Here is a 21582-nt window from a genome sequence, read left to right as displayed (position 1 = left end):
GGTCCCAGTGGGACTGAAACTGTAACTGTGCATCACAACCTTGTTCTGTGTTGTTGGACACATTTGAAGTGTTTCTGCTGTGAGGAAATCAAGTTTTTTAAATGCTCACTTTGTCTACATGGAAACAATGTTTTTCAATTCAATTCAAAGCAGAGCTGAGACAGAATTTACAGCATTAATAAAAGACATTACCACCAAAATATGTGACTCTGGTGTTTAATATTTGTGCATTGTTTGTTTGTTTTACAACATTTCCATCATATGAGAAGACTGTGTTACAAAACTATAAAAATACTAAATTACATCAGTGAAATCAACATGTTCTTCCTTTCATGGTCATCAGTTACAGCAACAAAACAATGCCATCATTTATTACATCATATATTACATCATAAATTCATCTGTTAAAATGTTGATTTTTGCCTCGATAGATTAATCTGTTGAGGCTCTTTGTGTTGAGAAGATGTGAGTGAATAAAAGAATAAAGATCCAGGTTCCAGGTGGAGGAGGTGTCTGAATGTGGAGCAGAAGGAGTGGAGGAGCGTCAGTGTGTCTGCAGAGACTGTGTAGAAGGACAGAGCAGCAGCAGAGCAGTCCAGATACACTGATGATACTCTGTCACATCCAGAGGAACACAGGGACGATGCTGGACTGGACATTGTGTGTGACAGTGGAGCTGATCTCAGAGCAGTTCACACTGCAGCACTGACAGTCATCTCCACTTGTTGTGATTGGTCCGTCAGTCACTGCTGGATGAAGCTCTCCTCTCCACTCCACCTCCCAGTAACACGGCCCAGTCAGAGCCTCTCCACCCACCAGCTGATGGTGCTGCTTCAACCTCTCTGGATCATCAGGACACAGCTGATCCTCTCAACACCTCCACCTTTCTCACCACTCTGACAGAGATCACCTCCAGCTGATGAGAGAAGCAGAGAGACAGTAAAGTGATAAATGAGTGTTTGCAGAGACTCCCTCCATCAGCTGTCAGTCAGTGATATAAAGACCAGCAGGACTTCAGTCCTGTTCAGACCACAAGTGGAGCGGCTGTGTAGCGTAGCCAGCTTCCTTTCAGCTCTCATGTTAACGTGTTGGAGTGAAGCTCACAGACCTGCAGACACTTTGGACATCAAGTCTGTTTACTCTGCAGCTTTCACTGAAGGACAGAGTGGAAATAAACTGCTGACAGTCCCTGAACGCATCATTACTGCAGGAACAGAGAGATACTCACAGCTCACTTTAATGATGATTTACTGCTGTTAAAAACCAGAGTCTCACTCACATTTAAATATTTCATCTACTTTGGAAACGTCACATGACAAATATGTAAATATGGAGTCTGTTATAAAAATATCTGGACAAATCAAATGACACATGGGCAGATATAAATATAACGTTAAAGGTCCTACACTGAACAGTAAAACATCAGCTGTGGTTTTTTTTGGACTTCAGCAGAGGTTCTGGTCCGTATACAGACCACATGGTTACTAAATGTAATGATGGTTCTCTGAAATAAGAGCCAGTGATTTGCAGGCTTCAGTCAGACTGATCTGAGAGCTGTGACAAAGATGAACTGATCAGTTGTTCAGTGTTGAAATGAGAGAACAAACACTTTGAGATCAGATTTGATGCTCCGACAGTTTGATGAATGAGGACACTGTCTCTATACATCCTGTGATGCTGTCAGCTGTGATCCAGCTTTATTTCCTGTAGACATGAACACAACAACAACAGTCGTCTTCACATCAACTCAAACACACGATCACAACAAGCTTCTGGCTCGTCTGATTGGCTGACTGCTCTCTCTCTGTCTTTCTGTCCAATCATGAAGCCTGTCACCTTTCTCCTCTCACAGCTTCACTGAGGAAAGCAGGAAATACTGGATCTTTACTTTGATACTGTGTTTAGTACAATACTGCTGAAACCAGCATGAACTGACTCCAACCCTCTACTGACCTCAGAGTCTCCAGTCTACAGTCTGGACTCTCCTTCAAATCACACAGCAGCTTCACTCCTGAATCCTGCAGGTTGTTGTTCCTCAGGTCCAGCCCTCTCAGATGGGAGGGGTTGGACTTCAGAGCTGAGGCCAGAGAAGCACAGCTGATCTCTGACAAACTGCAGCCCCACAAACTGAATAAAGAATAAATGATGGAGAAAAAAATAAATTTACAATCCATCATGTCAACACAGATCAATAACATGCTGCTGATCTCAGTCAGGTCTGTTATTAGAGGAGAAAAAACTGAATTTTCTTTTAAACATCTTTTGAAAATATGCTTTCATCTGTGTGTGTTCTGTAGGATCAATATCAATGATCAGACATTATTTGTGAAAACACATTGACATCAACAGAAATCTAAATATTTCTACTTCAGCTTCTCAACTTTATCAATTTAAATCAAATGTTAGTTCAGTTCTTCTGTTAACAGATTAAATTATAAACATTAATTAACTTTAACAACTAACTGAACATTTTCTACAGTTTCTTGAAGAAACAGAAGTCTTTTATGACTGAAGAAGAAATTTAGTTCAAGAAAGTTGAAAATATGAACCAAAGGAAATCTATAACTTTATCAATGCAAGTTATATATGAATGTAAACTCAAATATTAGTTAGCAGTAACAGAGTCAATGAACTGACCTCAGAGTCTCCAGTCTACAGTTTGGACTCTGTAGAAAATCACACAGCAGCTTCACTCCTGAATCCTGCAGCTTGTTGTTACTCAGGTTCAGATGTCTCAGATGGGAGGGGTTGGACTTCAGAGCTGAGGCCAGAGAAGCAAAGCTGATCTCTGACAAACTGCAGTCCATCAATCTGAATAAAGAATAAATGATGTAAGTTTAGAAGTCAATGTTCCTGCTTGAAATCATTCAGTGTTTAATAATCTGTTCAGAGCTGAAGAAGGTTCAGAATGTAGAAGTTTAGAAAATGGAAACTCTAAACACCTGAACCCAACAGGATGCAGGTTCAACACTGTCAAATACACAAAGTGACAAAACAAGTATATGGTTACTCAAGGTGCCTAAATGTGTCCAGTTCATTACTGAGGAAGTCAGTGGTAGAGTTTATGATTTGAACTCTTGGATATTGAAAAAGCTGGTGTGCAAATTTTTATCATGGTCCCAGTAATATTTGTTGTTAGCGTGCACTGAAGTAGCAGATCACATGATATTTTAATGCAGTTTTAATCAAAAAGGTTATATCCTGACACGTCAGAGTGAGTAAAAAGACTTCATGTAAGTCTTCAAGTCAAAAAAGTCAAACTAAGTCCACAAAGTGACCAAAAGTCAACATGTAACATTTCAAGCACATAAAATGTCTTTCACTTAAATTCTGCTCCTCGGCTCTTTTCTAATTAGACGTACACGTAGAGCATCTTTATAATAAAGATCATGAATTGATAACATGAAGCCTTTTATGTGATAAGCAGGACGCTGATTCTTCTGGAACAATGAAGTTAAAAGGACCATAGACTTGTGTGATTATATATGGGGAGGGGTTTTCTTAAGCCTGTGGTCTGTGCCTGTGTGTGTTTGCTGCACATCTCTGACGAACAAATACAGAAACACACAATCACAAACAGCAGCGACACTATTTCTAGTAAATTACCAGTGTTTTGTCAGATTCACTCACAGAATCCTGCCAAAATAGGACAGATGGTGAAAGGATATGGAGCCAGATCAAAGCCAAGAGGTTTGTTCATTTGGAGAAAATAAATGTATTGAAAAAATAAAATTTGAACTTGAAAGTTCAAGTTTTGATCTTGAATCATAAAAAAATCAAAAACATTTTCAAAATAAAAATAAGTGAAGGAAAAGGTTCATTTCAATTTAAATATGTTTTGGATTTAATTCTGATATTTTTTTGAATAAATTATTTATTTTTAATTCAATTTAATTTTCACTCAAACATCATTTGATATTTGAGGTAAGTTTCAGTTTTTTAATCTGCCGTGGCATCAACTGATGACTACTCCAAAACACACACACACACACACAAAGTAAGTTTGTCACTGTGTTATTGTGGATCATCATCAGCCTTCTACAGACATCATCCACATGTCAGCACAACATTCATACAGCTGTTCATGTCAACACAGATCAATAACATGCTGCTGATCTCAGTCAGGTCTGGAACAAGAGGATCATCATCATTAAATAAGACATGTAGGGCTGTATAGCCTGTGTAATTAAAGGAGAGGTCCACATTCACTCAAGTCTGTATAAAAAAAAAAAAACAGCTCTTAAAAGTAAAGTTGGTGATTTAGGTAATTTGTTAAAAGTTCAAAAGTGAGGGGGGCGCTGTCGAGCTGGCGATGGAGTAGGACGTGTTTGTTTGAGCTCCTGTCGAACTTCTTTTTTATTTTAAGTTAATAAGCGCGCAGTACATTAAAATGTTGACTAATCTGCTCTGAAAACATTTCCTAAGCTGAGAGGAAGTCTACGTTTGAGTGAATGGCGACGAATCTGAAAAAATTTCAATATACTGGAGCAGCGAACACGAGGCCCAACACCGCCGGGAGCTACACTGCTACTAGCACCGCGGCAAGACCATCTCCACCACATCTACGGTCAGCTAACGTTAAACCAGAGATGGACGCCAAGTCCTTGAAGTCGGAGATTCTTCTCTCGCTGAAAACTGAAATTTCGGCGGTGATAAAATCAGAAATGAAAAACGCACTTGCCGACGACTTCGACTTCCTTAAAAACGAGCTGCAGGCATTAAAAGCAGAAGTTAAAAATAACACGGCGGCAATTCACTCGGAGATCGACCAAGTGAAAACCACAGTCCGAGACATGGAGACCGGATTGTCAGCATGGTCAGACGAGGTGGTGACTTTGCAGACCACGGTGAACACCCTGAAGACGGAGGTGGCGGAGCTCCGAGACAAATGCGAGGACATGGAGGGAAGAGCGCGGCGGTGTAACATCAGAATACTGGGGCTGCCTGAGACGCCTGGATCAAGCTCCACGACATCGGTCTCAAAGCTGCTACGAGAGGCGCTGCAGCTGGACAAGGATGTGCTCATTGATCGCTCACACAGAAGCCTGGCTCCAAGAAAACCCGGCGGGAAACCACGAGCGATAGTAGCCAAACTTCACTATTTCCAGGACTGTGTTGAGGTACTGAACCGGGCGCGCACCCGTGCTCCACTTCGGTACAACGGAGAGTCAGTTGCTATCTTCCCGGATTATACTACAAGAGTCGCCAAAGCCAGAGCTGCGTTCACCGAGGTCAGAAAGCTGCTCCACAACCGCCAGAACGTCCGGTTTGGCATACTGTTCCCAGCCCGTCTCCGTGTCACACACAACGGGGAAGAAAAGGAATTCACCGACGCAGAAAAAGCGATGACCTACGTGAGGAACCACATCATCCCCGCCGAGGAGCGTGAGTGAGACTGTTTTCGTGTTTTTCAGCTATTCTGACAATACTTTATTTGTTTTCGTCCGTGGAAAGGCAGCTAAACTGGCTGCACCCAGTGGACTAATGTCACTGTTGTTAGACTGTTAAGTTTCACCAGCTTCTGCTGTCGAGGTTCAAAGTGGAAAACAAATGTAAAATGACTGGACCAAGAGACCCCTTCTCTCTCTCCTTTCTTTGTCAATGCTGATTAACTTTATTCATAGGCTTACTGTAGCCTAATAGTTTTTTGATTTTGTTTTTCTTACAACTTAAAGGTTGCCTTATAGTGACAGGATTTGTCTGACTGAATATATTTCTGTTGATTACAAAATGCAATTGTTTTAATTTTATATGATGGCTAATCCAAAGTGTTTAATTTTAACACCTTTAAACTATTGATTCCATAAGAGATGTGGGGTTTAAATTATTTATTTTTATTTTTATTTTTTATTTTCTCTTACTTGAACACATAGCAGATGTTGTAGTACTACAATAACAATGCGCTGAATTGGTTTTCATGAAGCGTTCGATGGGAGCCTGAACAGTTGGCTCTATAGAGTTCCCCAACACAAACACATATGTGTGGATTTGTTTTTGAGGGGTACCATGTTTGCCTTGTTTCTCTAGGCACTAGGTGGGGTGGGGGAGGGTGGGATTATACCAGACTTGTTTATTTCTTGGATTTATTTTATGTATGTCTTTCTTACTTTCTATTTGCTCAGCCAGATGTAGCCTACATTTCAAGTGCACTAAATATCTTACTCAGTAGGTTATGACTGATCCTAATTCTACTAGAGGACTGGTTGGACTCTCATCAGTGAACTTTGTGAGTTGGAACGTGAAGTCACTTAATCATCCAATTAAGAGAAAAAAGGTATTTACACACTTAAAACAACTTAAGACCGATATTGCGTTTCTTCAGGAGACGCACTTGCGCACAACGGACCTGTTCCGAATAAGAAGAGGATGGTCAGGACAAGTTTATCATTCTAATTTCCACACAAAGACTAGGGGGGCAGCCATCCTCATTGATAAAAATATACCATTTACAATGGCTAATGTCGATTCTGATTCTGCAGGGCGCTACATTATTGTGACAGGGCAACTTTTTTCATTTCCGGTCATCCTGGCCAATATTTATGCGCCAAACTGGGACAATCCAGAATTCTTTTCAAATTTTTTTTCTCGTCTACCAAACATGACATCACACCATCTTATCCTTGGTGGCGATATAAATTGTGTACTTTCCCCTACCTTAGATCGCAGTTCCTCCAAAACGACGTCCTTGTCTAAATCAGCACACACAATCCAGCTTTTTCTTAAAACATATGGTGTAGTGGATGTATGGCGATTTCGTAATCCCACTGCTAGAGCGTACTCCTTTTTCTCCCCAGTGCATAAGAGCTATTCTCGCATAGATACTTTTTTCCTGGATAAAAGACTTCTATCTTCTGTAACTAAGTGTGATTATGATGCCATAGTCATTTCAGATCATGGTCCGCTAACCACGAAAATCAGCATTCCTAACACACAAAATAGTTACCGCCCTTGGAGACTCAATCCTCTTCTCTTATCAGAAGAGTCTTTTACCAACTTTATTTCATCTGAAATACAATTTTTTCTTGACACTAATCAAACGCCAGGAATGTCATATTCAACTATATGGGAATCTTTAAAAGCTTATTTACGAGGCCAAATCATTTCTTATTGCGCAAATAAGAAGAAAACAAATACAGTGCGCCTCAAAGAACTAATGGATCAAATCCTGAAACTAGATATGTTATATAGCCATCAACAATCTCCTGACATAGTGAAAAAACGTCTGTCTTTGCAGACCGAATTTGATATCCTATCAACTCAACAGGCGGAATATCTTCTCTCCAAATCTAGACACGGATGCTATGAACATGGGGAAAAAATTGGACGTATTCTCGCACATCAGTTACGACAAAGAACTGCCAATCAGACTATACCTGCAATCAATGATGAACAAGGTTCAAAGTGTACAGATAGCCTCAAAATTAACTCCTGTTTTCAAAATTTCTATCAAGTATTATACACATCAGAATGTCAAACTGCACCCTCAGTGTTGGAGGATTTTTTAAGATCCCTACATGTTCCATCCGTAGACCCAAACATAGCTGATTCATTGGAGAAAGACTTCTCGGCCCCGGAAATAATATCTGCAATCAGATCTATGCAAAGCGGCAAGTCCCCAGGGCCGGACGGATATCCGACAGATTTCTTCAAAAAATTCTCAGACCAACTTGCCCCTTTACTAATGTCAGTTTTTGAAGAATCACTTTCACTTAAGACCCTACCTCTGACCATGCGCCAAGCAGTAATCTCTGTAATTCTCAAAAAAGGGAAAAACCCTCTAGAGTGCAATTCATTCCGCCCAATCTCTCTCCTTAACACGGATGCAAAAATCCTTGCCAAGGTTCTGGCACGCCGACTAGAAGGGGTTCTGCCTTCCATTATATCACCTGACCAAACAGGCTTTATTAAGAACCGTTACTCTTTTTTCAATGTCAGACGCCTTTTTAACATCCTTTATAGCCCCTCTCCACCTGGTGTGCCAGAGGTCGTCCTCTCACTTGATGCTGAAAAGGCGTTCGACCGGGTGGAGTGGGGCTATCTTTTCAGCACACTACAGAGGTTTGGATTTGGCAATAAATTCATATCATGGATCAGACTTTTATATACTTCTCCAATGGCTGCTGTTCGTACTAATAATAATCTGTCCCCTTTCTTCGAGCTTAAACGTGGTACAAGACAGGGATGCCCCATGTCACCGCTTCTTTTTGCGGTTGCAATGGAACCACTAGCTTTAGCTCTGAGGCAAAATACTGATATCAGTGGAATTCACCGAGCTGGGGAGGAGCACAAAGTCTCGCTTTACGCGGACGACATGCTACTATATATATCACAACCCCTTTTGAGTCTTCCTAAGCTAATGGTCTTACTAAAAGAATTTGGCAAACTATCCGGCTACAGGGTCAATGTTCAAAAAAGTGAGCTGATGCCAGTTGGCACTAGTGTTGATGAAACATCCTTAAATTCACTCCCCTTTAAAATTAGCTTCAAAAAATTCAAATACCTTGGCATATGGATTACAGATAAACATAAAGATCTTTATGCTGCTAACTATCAGCCCCTGTTATCAAACTTAAATCAGGATATCGAACGATGGGATCCCCTGCCTCTCTCTCTGGGTGGAAGAATTAATACAGTAAAAATGAATATACTGCCCAAGTTTTTATATATATTCCAGTGCCTTCCCATCTTTTTAACTAAATCTTTTTTTACGAAATTGAATAATCAGATATCAAGTTTCATTTGGAACAAAAAACCGCCCCGGATAAAAAGAAGTGTACTTCAGAGACCTCGCTTAATGGGAGGAATGGCACTCCCTAATTTCTTGTATTACTATTGGGCGGTTAACATTCGAGTACTGTTATATTGGATGGATAACGATAATGATAACACTGACACTGAATGGCTAAATCTGGAGGGGGCATCTGTAAATTCCACTTCTTTAAAAGCCTTATTGTGTTCTAAGTTGCCATTTACACAGCCCATTTCTAACTTTACCTCCAACCCTGTTGTTTTACACTCAATCAAGATTTGGAACCAATTCAGAAGATCCTTTGCACTTACAGATCTTTCTCAGGCTGCCCCAATTACACTGAATCATATGTTTGTCCCATCATTAATAGATGGGGTCTTTGATATGTGGTCCAGAAGAGGTATGGTATCACTGTCTGATCTGTATATTGACGGCAGCTTTGCCTCCTTTGAACAGTTGGTACAAAAATATCACATTTCCAAATCACATTTTTATCGATATCTGCAACTTCGGAATTTTGTATTCTCAAACTTTATATGTTCTCCCTTACGTCCTCCAACTGGCCTGTTGGATTCAATTTTTGATTGTAAACTAGTCAGAAAACGAACTATTAGCACAATATACGAAATACTATATTCTCATAACTTGGTGCCTTTGGACCTTCTCAAAAATAAATGGGAGACAGATTTAAATGAGCAAATCACAGACGACACTTGGCACAAAATAATACAGGGAATTTTTTCATCTTCCATCTGTCTTAGACATGCTGTCATTCAGTTTAAAATTGTACATCGTCTGCACTGGTCTAAAGTAAAACTCTCTAGGATCAATGCTGATATAGACCCCACTTGTGATAGATGCGGGCGAGATCCAGCCACTCTCCTACACATGTTCTGGACATGTCCAAAGCTTTGCGCTTTCTGGCAGCCCATCTTTGAGACCTTTTCTAAGATCTTTGCAAAAAGGCTTGCACCATCTCCATTCATTGCACTTTTTGGTGTAACTCAGATAGACTCCCATCTAGAGATGTGGGAAAGAATAATGGTGGCTTTCTGCTCTCTCCTAGCTAGGAGACTAATATTACTGAAATGGAAAGACCCAGCACCTCCAACATACAGCCATTGGGTTAGGGAAATCATGTACCATATCAAGTTGGAGAAGATCAGATACACAATCAGGGGGTCTACTGAAAATTTTTATAACATATGGCAGCCTTTCTTAATGTTTGTTGAAGATATGGAAGCAGACAATATAGCACTGTAAACCTCTGTTGTTGCCCTCAGTCATCTTTATTATTGTATTTCTTTTTTGTTGTATATGTTGTTTGTTTTTTGGTATCTGGCTATATGAGTTCTATATACTGAACTATGTATCTCATACTGTGAACTCTGTATGTCTGGTATTTGTGGGGGGTGGATGGGATTTACGGTTTGTTTGTTTTTTTCTCCCTGTGTGTTCTGTTGTACTTATGTTAAATTGTAAACTATAACTTGTAAAACTAAATAAAAATACCTTGATCAAAAAAAAAAGTTCAAAAGTGAGTTGTGTGAGTTCAAATACATCTTAAAACATTTACAAACATTTAATTGTGTTGCCATCTACTGATCAGCAGTAATTCAATCAACAAAATTCTTCAGCCTTGGAGACCATTAGTCTGTAAGTAATGTGTATAAATAATTATCAAACACATTTTTAAAAGGAATGTCAGGTAACACTTTACAGTACAGTACACAAAACTGTGACAAGTTACTAAGAAACGAGTGAGGAATGAATCAAACCACCTGATAATCAATGAACTGGTAAGAAATCTCTTTTTTTTGAGGGTCGTTTTGGCTTCAGAACAAACTGAACTGAACTGTCTACTGTAGCACTTGATCAACGACTATTACTTCGACTAAACATAAAAAAGAAACGTGAAAGAAATGTCCTTTGTTTTGTGGATTTTGTGTGTTTTTATGAGTATTTAAATATATGCATGAGAACGAGCTCGACCCTCCCTACACACTCAAAACTCCTCAACACTGAACAGACAGTGACTGATGTCAGTCTGATGTTTCACTTCACTTGTTGGGGAACTCAGAAAGTAACTTAGCATTAAGTAATTAGTACGACTGAATCATCACTAGTGTTTGTTCTCTAAGCAGCTGGTTTATCAGGAACGACTCATGAAGAAAGTGGTCAGTATGTTGATTCATGGATATTTATGAACTGATCATGACATCATTTTTTATTAATATAGTATCTTTCAGTCTGTTCTTCAGAAACTCATCATCATCTATTAAATATAGTAGTAACTACTCTCATTTTGTGTAGAACGTTGTAAAGTGTTATTGAAAGTCATTTAATAAACTTTTCTATTGTTTTGGTCAAACTATGAGTATAATACTGATAATGTTTGTCAAATGATGAAGTCAAAACAGTTTGAAACATTCTGTTCTGATTAACATTTGCTATTTACATCAGTGGTCCAGCTGATCTACAGTAGATGGACAAATACCACCACAGGTAAGAGGAAAAAATATATTTTCATACCATGGTCTGGGTGAAAACTGGATTCTGATTGGCTGCAGGCTGTCCATAAACTTTTGGTATACCAACATCTCTGGAAGTACTCGAGTAGTTCCAGTGAAACTGTCCGTTCTCAATTAATGATCCTGTTTCTAAAATGAGTGGGACTGGCATCAGCTGGATGCTAATACTTACAAGTTAGAAATAAACTGAATGAAAAAAATAAAAACACTGAATAGAGTCCTTCAGTGCAGCCTCCTCTGAACACCACAGGATGGAGCCACTTGGATACACAGAAAATGTCTCAAAGAACTGACATTTCTTCAGATTTATGCTGCTGCAAATCTTCAGAGTTAATTAACTAAACTGTTGAAGTCTCAGTGAAGGGTTTGAATTGAATATATGGAAAAACAAGACAATGAACTGACCTCAGACTCTCTAGAGCACAGTTTTGACTCTCCAGTCCACCAGACAGGAGCTTCACTCCTGAATCACTCAGGCTGTTGTAATTCAGGTCCAGCTGCCTCAGATGGGAGGGGTTGGACTTCAGAGCTGAGGCCACAACTTCACAGTGAGTCTCTGAGAGTCTACAGCTATAAAGTCTGTCATGACACAGATATTACAAAAATGTTATTATGAAAGAGGACACTTTATATTTACTTCATGCATTTGATGTCAAAACAGTTTGAAACATTCTGTTCATTGACATTTGCTATTTACATCAGTGGTTCAGCAAACCTTCATCTGATCTGTGTTTGACATGAAACAGTTATTCTCATCACTCTCTAAAACCTGCAGACTTTAAATCTTTGTTTTATTCTAATCTTGCAGATGAAGGAAGAGAACATGTAGTTACATTTGGGTTTCCATGATGTCCACAGTCTGTCAGTGTGATATGATCCTATGTCTTTGGCCAAAAATTTGGATTAGTTTATGCCCAACACAGTGTTAGCATGAGGGTGAGAGTGCCAAAATTAACATAACTTTAGAAACATCACATGAAAAATGATACAGATCTTATTTTAAACTCTTCAGTATAGTGGTTAAAAAACGTCTTTCATTGGTTTCACCAGGGTTTCTTCTGTCACCCAAAGAAAGATTCATAGAAGAAAAAGTGTCACATTTAATGATCATTAGAAATAAATGGAATAACTGAGTTCAACAACCTGACAGCTATAAACACATCCAACTGAAACATCTGCATTGTTGCACTTATGGTAAGTGAAACATTTTTTTAAAATAATCACAATTGTATTTGAAAATGTAAGTGCTATTTCAAAATAAATTATTTTATAGTTTGTATATCTGAAGAATTAAACTGCTAATCTACACTGATTTATAATGTTGATAATCACATCTGGACTCACAGAGCCGTCCTGCAGTTCCTCACAGCTGGAATCAGTCTCAGTCGTCCCTCCTCTGATGTGTTGTACTTCTGCAGGTCCAACACATCCAGAACCTCCTCTGACATTTGCAGCATGTAGGCCAGAGCTGAGCAGTGGATCACAGAGAGTTTCTTCTTTGATCTGTTCTCTGAGTTCAGGAACTCTTGGATCTCCTGATGAACTGAGTGGTCGTTCATCTCCATCAGACAGTGGAAGATGTTGATGCTTCTGTCAGGAGAGACATCATCTCTGCTCATCTCCTTCAGGTTGTTGATGGCTCTCTGGATGATTTCTGGACTGTTGTCCGTCTGACCCAGCAGACCTCCTAAGAGTCTCTGGTTGGACTTTAGAGAGAGGCCATGAAGGAAGCGAACAAACAGGTCCAGGTGGCCATTTTTACTTTCAAGGGATTTCTCCATGACTCTCCTCAGAAAGTCATCCAGGGATGGGTAACGGGTCTCATGGCCAAAAAACTCAGAAATCTTTTCAAAGGGAGACTTTGGTTTTGAGTCCCTGAGTGTGAAGTCTTTTAGAAAAGCCTTCAGGACCTTTGTGTTCCTGTTGGTGTGACAGTGGAACATGTAGACTGCAGCCAGAAACTCCTGAACACTCAGATGAACAAAGCAGTAGACTGTTTTCTGGAAGATCACACTCTCTCTTCTGAAGATCTCTGTACAAACTCCTGAGTACACCGAGGCCTCTGTGACATTAAGACCACACCGCTCCAGGTCTTCTTGGTAGAACATGATGTTTCCTGTCTCCAGATGTTCAAACGCCAGCCTCCCCAGCTTCAGAAGAACTTCCCTGTCAGCTTTCGTCAGCTCCTGTGGACTCGTCTCACATCCCTCATCGTACTTCTGCTTCTTCCTCTTTGTCTGAACCAGCAGGAAGTGTGAGTACATGTCAGTCAGGGTCTTGGGCAGCTCTCTCTGGTCTGTAGTCAACATGTGGTCCAGAACTGTAGCAGTGATCCAGCAGAAGACTGGGATCAGACACATGATGTGGAGGCTCCTGGAGGTCTCGATGTGTGAGATGACTCTGCTGGACAGATCTTCATCACTGAACCTCCTCCTGAAGTACTCCTCCTTCTGGGCGTCAGTGAAGCCTCGTACTTCTGTTACCCTGTCAACACATGAAGGAGGGATCCGATTGGCCGCTGCAGGTCGGGAAGTTATCCAGACGAGAGCCGAGGGAAGCAGCTTCCCCTCAATGAGGTTTGTCAGCACCACGCCGACTGATGACTTCTGTGTGACATCAGACACGACCTCATGGTTCTTGAAATCCAGTGAAAGTCTGCTTTCATCCAGGCCGTCAAAGATGAACAGAAGTTTACAGACAGCGAGCTTCTCTGCTGTCACCTTCTGTAATGTTGGATGGAAAACATGGAGCAGCCTGAGAAGACTGTACTGCTCATCTCTGATCAGGTTCAGCTCCCTGAACGACAGCAGAACCAGCAGACGGACATCTTGGTTTTCGGAGCCCTCTGCCCAGTCCAGAGTGAACTTCTGCACTGAGAAGGTTTTTCCAACTCCAGCGACGCCGTTGGTCAGAACCACTCTGATGCGTCTCTGTTGGTCAGGTGAGGCTTTAAAGATGTCGCAGCACTTGATTGGAGTTTCACTGAAGGTCTTCTTCTTGGAAACTGTCTCCAGCTGCCTCACCTCATGTTGGGTATTAACCTCTTCACTCTGTCCCTCTGTGATGTAGAGCTCAGTGTAGATCCTGTTGAGGAGGGTTCCACTTCCTGTTTCATCACTTCCTGTTTTATCACTTCCTTCAGTCACACGTTCACATCTCCTCCTCAGACTGATCTTATGTTCATCTAAAGCCTCCTGCAGAACACGATCAGCTGAAAGAGAAGAAAATATTCTGGGATTAAATTGAGAGCAAGAATCTTGATTAAATCAAAAAGTTCCTGTTTTCAGACTAAAGACATCAGCAGACAGTACAGTCTTACTTTGTACAGTGTTGGTCTGACTGATTGTCTGCAGTCCAGCTCTTGTTCTGGATCTTTCTCCACACTGGGGACAGGAGGAGTCTCCTGATGAAGCAGACTGGTCCCAGTATGAGGTGATGCACTGTCTGCAGAACCAGTGTCCACAGCTGGTAGAGACTGGATCCTTCAGGATGTCCTGACACAAAGTACAGCAGGACAGCTGCTCCTCCACAGAAACACTTCCCTCTGTCTTTCTGAAGAGATAAAGGAAAATCAACCTGATCAGAAACCATAGTTTTATTTATGTTTAGCTTTGACTAAATCAAACTAGGAGATACTCTCCTCTTGATAAGACAACAATCTCAGTCACAGCAGGTCGAGCCTCACAACGCAGGGACTGATGTTTCAAACTGTAAATGCTTTTATTGATAAAGATGTTTAACCTCATTAGTCACAACAGATCTATGTTGAGGGTGACAGAAGTTGAAACCTGTTTTCTGCAGGATGGCTTTGGGTTTTGTAAACAGCAGGGTGACTCTTTGGTCGGCGGCGCGTACGGACGCAGCGGCCCCTCTCTGTCCCGAAATGGTGTGTTTTACGTGTTTTTCTTCCTCGGTGTGCTCGAGGAACTTTACGTTTTCGTCACGTTTGTCCGTCCTAAGGCGCACATACAGCCGCAGGACTCTTTTTGACATCGGAAATACTTTTTCCTGGAAGATAAACCCGACTCACGCTGAGGAGCTTCACAACCTCGGCCTTCTCCAGCGGCCCGCTTCGACGCCGACTCCCACTACTGCAGCTCACCCGCAGAAGAAGCGCCGCAGGCGGTGCGAGAGGATGCAGAAGCGAGGAAAGCGCGGAGGTATCCGGGACAGGCTAGCGGCTAACCCGAACAAGCCGACTTTACCATCAATCGTACTAGCCAATGTACGCTCCTTGGACAATAAACTGGATTACATACAGCTCATGAGATCGACCCAGCGGACTGTGAGAGAGTGCTGTGTTTTTGTTTTCACGGAAACATGGCTGAACAACAACACACCGGACTCCGCCATCCAGCTCGACCGGCTAACGTGCCACCGAGCAGACAGAGCCCTCATTGAAGGAGGTAAGACCCGCGGTGGCGGGGTCTGTGTGTACATCAGGGATGCTTGGTGTCAGGATGCTGTGGTGGTTTGCAGACACTGTTCACCCCTTGTGGAGTTTATGATCATCAAGTGCCGGCCTTTCTATCTACCAAGGGAGTTTTCTGCCATCCTGCTGGTCGCAGTCTACATCCCTCCCAGCTGTAACAACAATGATAGAGACAAGGCACTGAGTGAACTGTACAGCTCCATCAGTGAACAGCAGACTGCCCATCCAGAGGGACTTCTCATCGTGGCTGGAGATTTCAATCATGCAAATCTCAAAACAGTGTTTCCTAATGTGTACCAACACATTGACTTTGCAACAAGGGGAAACAACACACTGGACCAGGTTTACACAACATTGAGAGGAGCATACAAGGTCTCACCCCTCCCCCATCTCGGCGCTTCGGACCACATCACTGTTATGCTAATGCCAGCATACAGGCCTAAGGTCAAAGTCACCAGACCGGTTCAGAAACAGGTACGGGTGTGGCCAGAGGGTGCCTCCTCAGCACTCCAGGACTGCTTTGACACCACAGACTGGGACATGTTCAAGCAGGCAGCCACCTACAACCACCACATCAACATACAGGAGTACTCAGACACTGTTACTGCCTACATCAGCAAATGCATTGATGATGTCACGGACACCAAGACCATCACAGTACGGGCCAATCAGAAACCATGGCTGACGGGGGAAGTCCATCGGTTACTGAAAGCCCGGAACGCTGCTTTCAGAGCAGGTGATGAGGCTGGTCTGAGATCAGCAAGAGCCAACCTGTCCCGTGGCATCAGACTTGCAAAGAGGCAGTACAGCAACAGGATAACCCACCACTTCACCGACAGCAGAGACACAAGGAGCCTGTGGCAGGGGTTACAGACCATCACGGACTACAAACCTCGACTACAGACCTGTGACAACAACATCACTCTGCTGAACGATCTGAACCACTTCTTTGGACGGTTTGAAGCCGACAACACCACACCTGCACAGAAGACAACACCCCCTCCAGATGACCAGGTGCTGTCCCTGTCTCCAGCCAGCGTGAGGAGATCCCTCTCCAGGATCAACGCTCGCAAAGCTGCAGGACCTGACAACATTCCTGGTCGTGTGCTGAAGGACTGTGCAGAGGAGCTCACAGATGTCCTCACAGACATCTTCAACACCTCCCTGAGCCAAGCTGTTGTCCCCACCTGCTTCAAGAACACCACCATCATCCCGGTTCCAAAGAAGACCTCCCCATCGTGCTTCAACGACTACCGCCCCGTGGCACTGACCCCCATCATCATGAAGTGCTTCGAGCGGTTAGTCATGCAGCACATCAAATCCATCCTACCTCCCTCCCTGGACCCGTACCAGTTTGCATATCGGGCCAACCGGTCCACTGATGATGCAATCTCCACCGCCCTCCACTCAGCTCTCACCCACCTGGACTCTAAGGACTCATATGTGAGGATGTTGTTCCTGGATTTCAGTTCAGCTTTTAATACAATCATCCCCCAGCAGCTGATACAGAAACTGGACTGTTTAGGACTAAACACCTCACTCCGTAACTGGTTGCTGGACTTCCTGACAGGAAGACCACAGGCAGTCCGGGTCGGCAGCAGCGCATCCAGCACCATCGTGCTGAACACAGGGGCTCCAAGGATGCGTGCTCAGCCCCTTACTGTTCACCCTGCTGACCCATGACTGCACACCAACACACAACACCAACCTCTTCGTCAAGTTTGTGGATGACACAACTGTGGTGGGGCTCATCAACAACAACGAGGAGTCAAACTACAGGGATGAGGTGAGCCAACTGGCCAAGTGGTGCAGAGACAACAATCTCTCTCTGAACGTGGAGAAGACGAAGGAGATTGTTGTCGACTTCCGGAGAGCCTCCACCCAGCACCCTCCACTGACTATCAATGGAGCTGCTGTGGAGAGAGGGTGAGCAGCACCAGGTTCCTGGGTGTGCACCTCTCTGAGGACCTCTCCTGGAGCAGGAACACCGCATCACTGGCCAGGAAAGCTCAGCAGCGCCTCTACTTCCTCCGCAGACTGAGAAGAGCCAGAGCACCAGTCCACATCATGACAACCTTCTACCGTGGAACCACCGAGAGCATCCTGACCAGCTGCATCACTGTGTGGTACGGCAGCTGCACTGCATCCTGCAAGGAAGACCCTGCAGCGCATAGTGAGAGCAGCTGAGAGGATCATCGGTGCCTCCCTCCCCTCCCTCCAGGACATTTACAGCACACGTCTGGCCCGCAAAGCACTCAGCATTGCGGGCGACCCCACCCACCCCAACCACCAACTCTTCAGTCTCCTGCCTTCCGGGAGGAGGATGAGGAGCCTCCGAGCGAGAACCAGCAGACTGAGAGACAGTTTCATTCACCAGGCCATCAGGATGCTGAACTCCCTCCCAGCGCTGCCCCCCCTTCCTTCTCCGCCCGCTGCCCCCACTAACTCTGGACATTGTTGACCCCCCCCCCAAATGGCACCAGCCACTTTTACAACTCAAAAACACTTTAAAATCTACTTGCACTGTGTAAGAATGTTTACAACTTCATTGTCATAGTCCAGTTTAGACCATTTTATACTGTCATATTTATATCAAACTGCCATATTTATATCTATATTTATATCCAACCCCAATACTGACATATCTATTCCACACTATTTATATCTCCGGACTTTATATTCCCGAATGTCTCTTAGCTGTACATATTTTATCTTTATTTTTAGATCTATATTTCTATTTTATTTTATATTCTTATATTTCTATTTTCTGCTTTTTCTGTACATATTCACTTATATTGTCTGGACAGAGGGAAACACAATTTCAATTCTCTGTATGTCTTGTACATATTGCAGTTTTGACAATAAAGTCGACTTTGAACTTTGACTGACTTTGGCTGCATCTGATATTTCCTGACCACCCTGCTGTTTAGTTCACTAACATAGTGGGCAGTGATTTTTAGGATGTCTCAAACCTTTGTAGAAAACCAGTAACACGTGAACTTCATACTGTCTGAGGAAATATTAAAGCATGCGTTCTTTGAATCCCAAATTTATTTTGTATAACAAGCGCTTTGCTTGTTAGCTCGATGCTAGGACATAATGGATAATTATATTAATTACTTAATGCAGCAGGAACAGCTTAATGTCGCTGTTTACTTGAAAAATAGTCTATTTACGCAGTATAGCAAGACGCTGCTGAAATAAAACTGACTCACATGCAACGTACATTGCTATTGGAAATATGACTCATGATATATTGTCTCTAAAGTGACTCGATTTAACAGCTTAGAACTGAATTCACATGTTTTGTTATTAGATAGAGAGTAAAGTATCAAAAGGTACCGTTGGGTACTGGTATCGGTTCAGATGTTAACAGTATCCTACTCTTGTCAGACTTGCAGAAGCAAACAAATACATTTTCTCTGGCAGCATCACATCATTTTTCAGACTTTATCTTTGTGCTCGTCCTCATCCGGACGTTCCAGTGGTGATTCTCGGCTTTTCAACAGATCATTTGATCCTTTGACAGTAAAGATGTTGGGATACTTTTTGGCTCGTTGTCAAACTCAGGAATTTATTTCTTCCATCGCAACAAAACACACTGTATGAGTCATCATCAACTTTCAGGACTGACTAACAAACACTATGAATGGACTTGAACAACTCACTACCCAACATTAACACTACAGACAACCCATAATGCAACACTCTGTAGGAGCCACCGTCACACCAGTTCATTCAAGAACAATCTGATGCTGCTGATATGTAATTGTATAAAGTATAAAACACAAACCACTTTTTCTAATGTAATGTCCAGTGAAACAAATAATTCACGACAATCATTTAATGGTAATGATAAAACTATATTATATATATATTTATACACATCTCTTACTGTGTGTCTGAGGGTCCAGGTCCATCACTGAAGTCTGGAGGAAAACGTTTGGACCAGTCACTCTTCATAGACAGACAGCTGGAGACAGAAGACTCTTCTCTCCGTCTGTGGTACTGACTTCTGGAAACACAAACATGTTTGTATTTATTTCATCTAAATACACAAATTGCTGATACTGACAGTTTGGTGATTAAAAACATGGCAGTCTTCTTACTGTGTGTCTGAGGGTCCAGGTTCTTTACTGAAGTCTGGAGGTGTTTCTTTGGACGGGTCACTTTTCATAGACAGACAGCTGGAGACTGGAGCCTCTGCTCCGTCCTCCTCTTCCTCCACACAATCACTCATCTTCTGCACTTCAGAAAGCACTGAGGTAAATATGTAGCACATGGAAGGAGAACAACATGAAGACAAGGAGGACAAACAGGTGAAACAAGATGCAGAGGAGGAGGGTGTAAAATGGAGATGGTGAAGCCTGCAGACTCATCACCCAATGTGACGCTAAACAAAAGTGACATTTACAAAGATCGGCCTTGTCTCTGTCTAATTAAAGGGACGTCCCTCAGTATGATGTCCTGCTCTGTCCACTCAAAGTCTCCACTTCCTGCCTGCAGACGTTATTTCTTTATTGTTGTCCTGTACCTGGATCACTGCTCAGGTTTTTAGTGAGGTCACTTTATGACAATAATTGTTTTGTCTACTTTGAATGTGTTGAATAGTCCTACAATAAATAACAGCTTTTAATACGTTTTTAATACAAACAAGTTTTATAACAACTCATGTTAAATTGGAAATTATGTAAATAAAATCTAATAAAATGATTGTTCTGGCATCTTTCACTTGAAATTTCTACCGAAAACATTGTGTCTTTGCAACTGGGTTTCATCTTTTAAATGTCAGAGGTTAAATGTCTGACAGAATCTAGTTCTTAGTGTTAAGTTATAACAAAATATGTTAATACTGAAACAGCAATCTGGATCCTTCTGACCAACAGGACAGTCCAGGATCTACTGTGGTACAACACAATATCTTCAATGAGTGAACAGTGAAGTCCAAGTCCATGAAACAGACTTTAATCGAGGCTTCATTAGTGAAAACTTTTACTCTTAAACTATTTTGTCAGGTGAACCTGAAGTGGGAGACAAAATATTGACAATAAAATTCATAAAACAAAACTGCTGTCGTCTTCTGGACTTGAGTCAGTCTGAGAAATAAGCAACATAACACTGACTGAGCTCAGAGCACAAGAGTCACGAGAAAAGTCTGTTGAAGAGGCTCAACTATGGAGTTATAATTGTTGCAAAACTATTTGCAAATGCGTATCTCAATCTGTGTGTGTATTCAGATCTGTGTGTGTGTGTTCAGATCTGTGTGTGTGTGTTCAGATCTGTGTGTGCGTATTCAGATCTGTGTGTGCGTATTCAGATCTGTGTGTGTGCGTATTCAGATCTGTGTGTGCGTATTCAGATCTGTGTGTGCGTATTCAGATCTGTGTGTGCGTATTCAGATCTGTGTGTGTGTAAAAAAAAACGCATGTCTGTATTCTGTAGTCTGTAAATGCGTACATAGATCTGTAAATGTCTGTCATCAGTTACAACTCAGGCAGGAGCTCTGATTGGCTGTCTCTTTACATGTGACTTTTGCTACACTTCTGCTGTGGCAGATCTGCAAATGTGTAGAAAAGATTTGTGTGTAACTTCACTTTTCCTTTGCCCTGAGCTCAGGCTCACAGGCTCACGCTGCCTGGCTGCCAGCCGCGGGCACAAAGAGCAGTTGTGATGTTGAGAGGCAACAATGGATTCTCGATTGTTTGCTGTCAGTAAAAGTTCATGTTTTAGCAGTAACTTAGTTGTCAGCTTCTGACAACTAAGTTACTGCTAAAACATGAACTTTTACTTGCAGTAAGTTGTTGGGGTAACGATCATCTGTTACCCCAACAATGACACGCTTAACTTCACTGGGTGCTACGTGCCAACTG

At 42.2% G+C, this 21582-nt stretch overlaps 1 pseudogene; it reads right to left on the bottom strand.

Annotated features, from left to right (window-relative positions):
- Positions 1-200: 200 nt before the first annotated feature.
- Positions 201-20269, bottom strand: LOC141014232 (protein NLRC3-like; annotated as a pseudogene).
- Positions 20270-21582: the final 1313 nt, after the last annotated feature.

The sequence above is a fragment of the Pagrus major genome, chromosome 19, assembly GCF_040436345.1.
Source record: "Pagrus major chromosome 19, Pma_NU_1.0".
NCBI classification, from domain to species: Eukaryota; Metazoa; Chordata; class Actinopteri; order Spariformes; family Sparidae; genus Pagrus; species Pagrus major.
The sequence above is the reverse complement of the archived record's forward strand: the minus strand, read 5'-3'. Positions and strand labels throughout refer to the sequence as shown.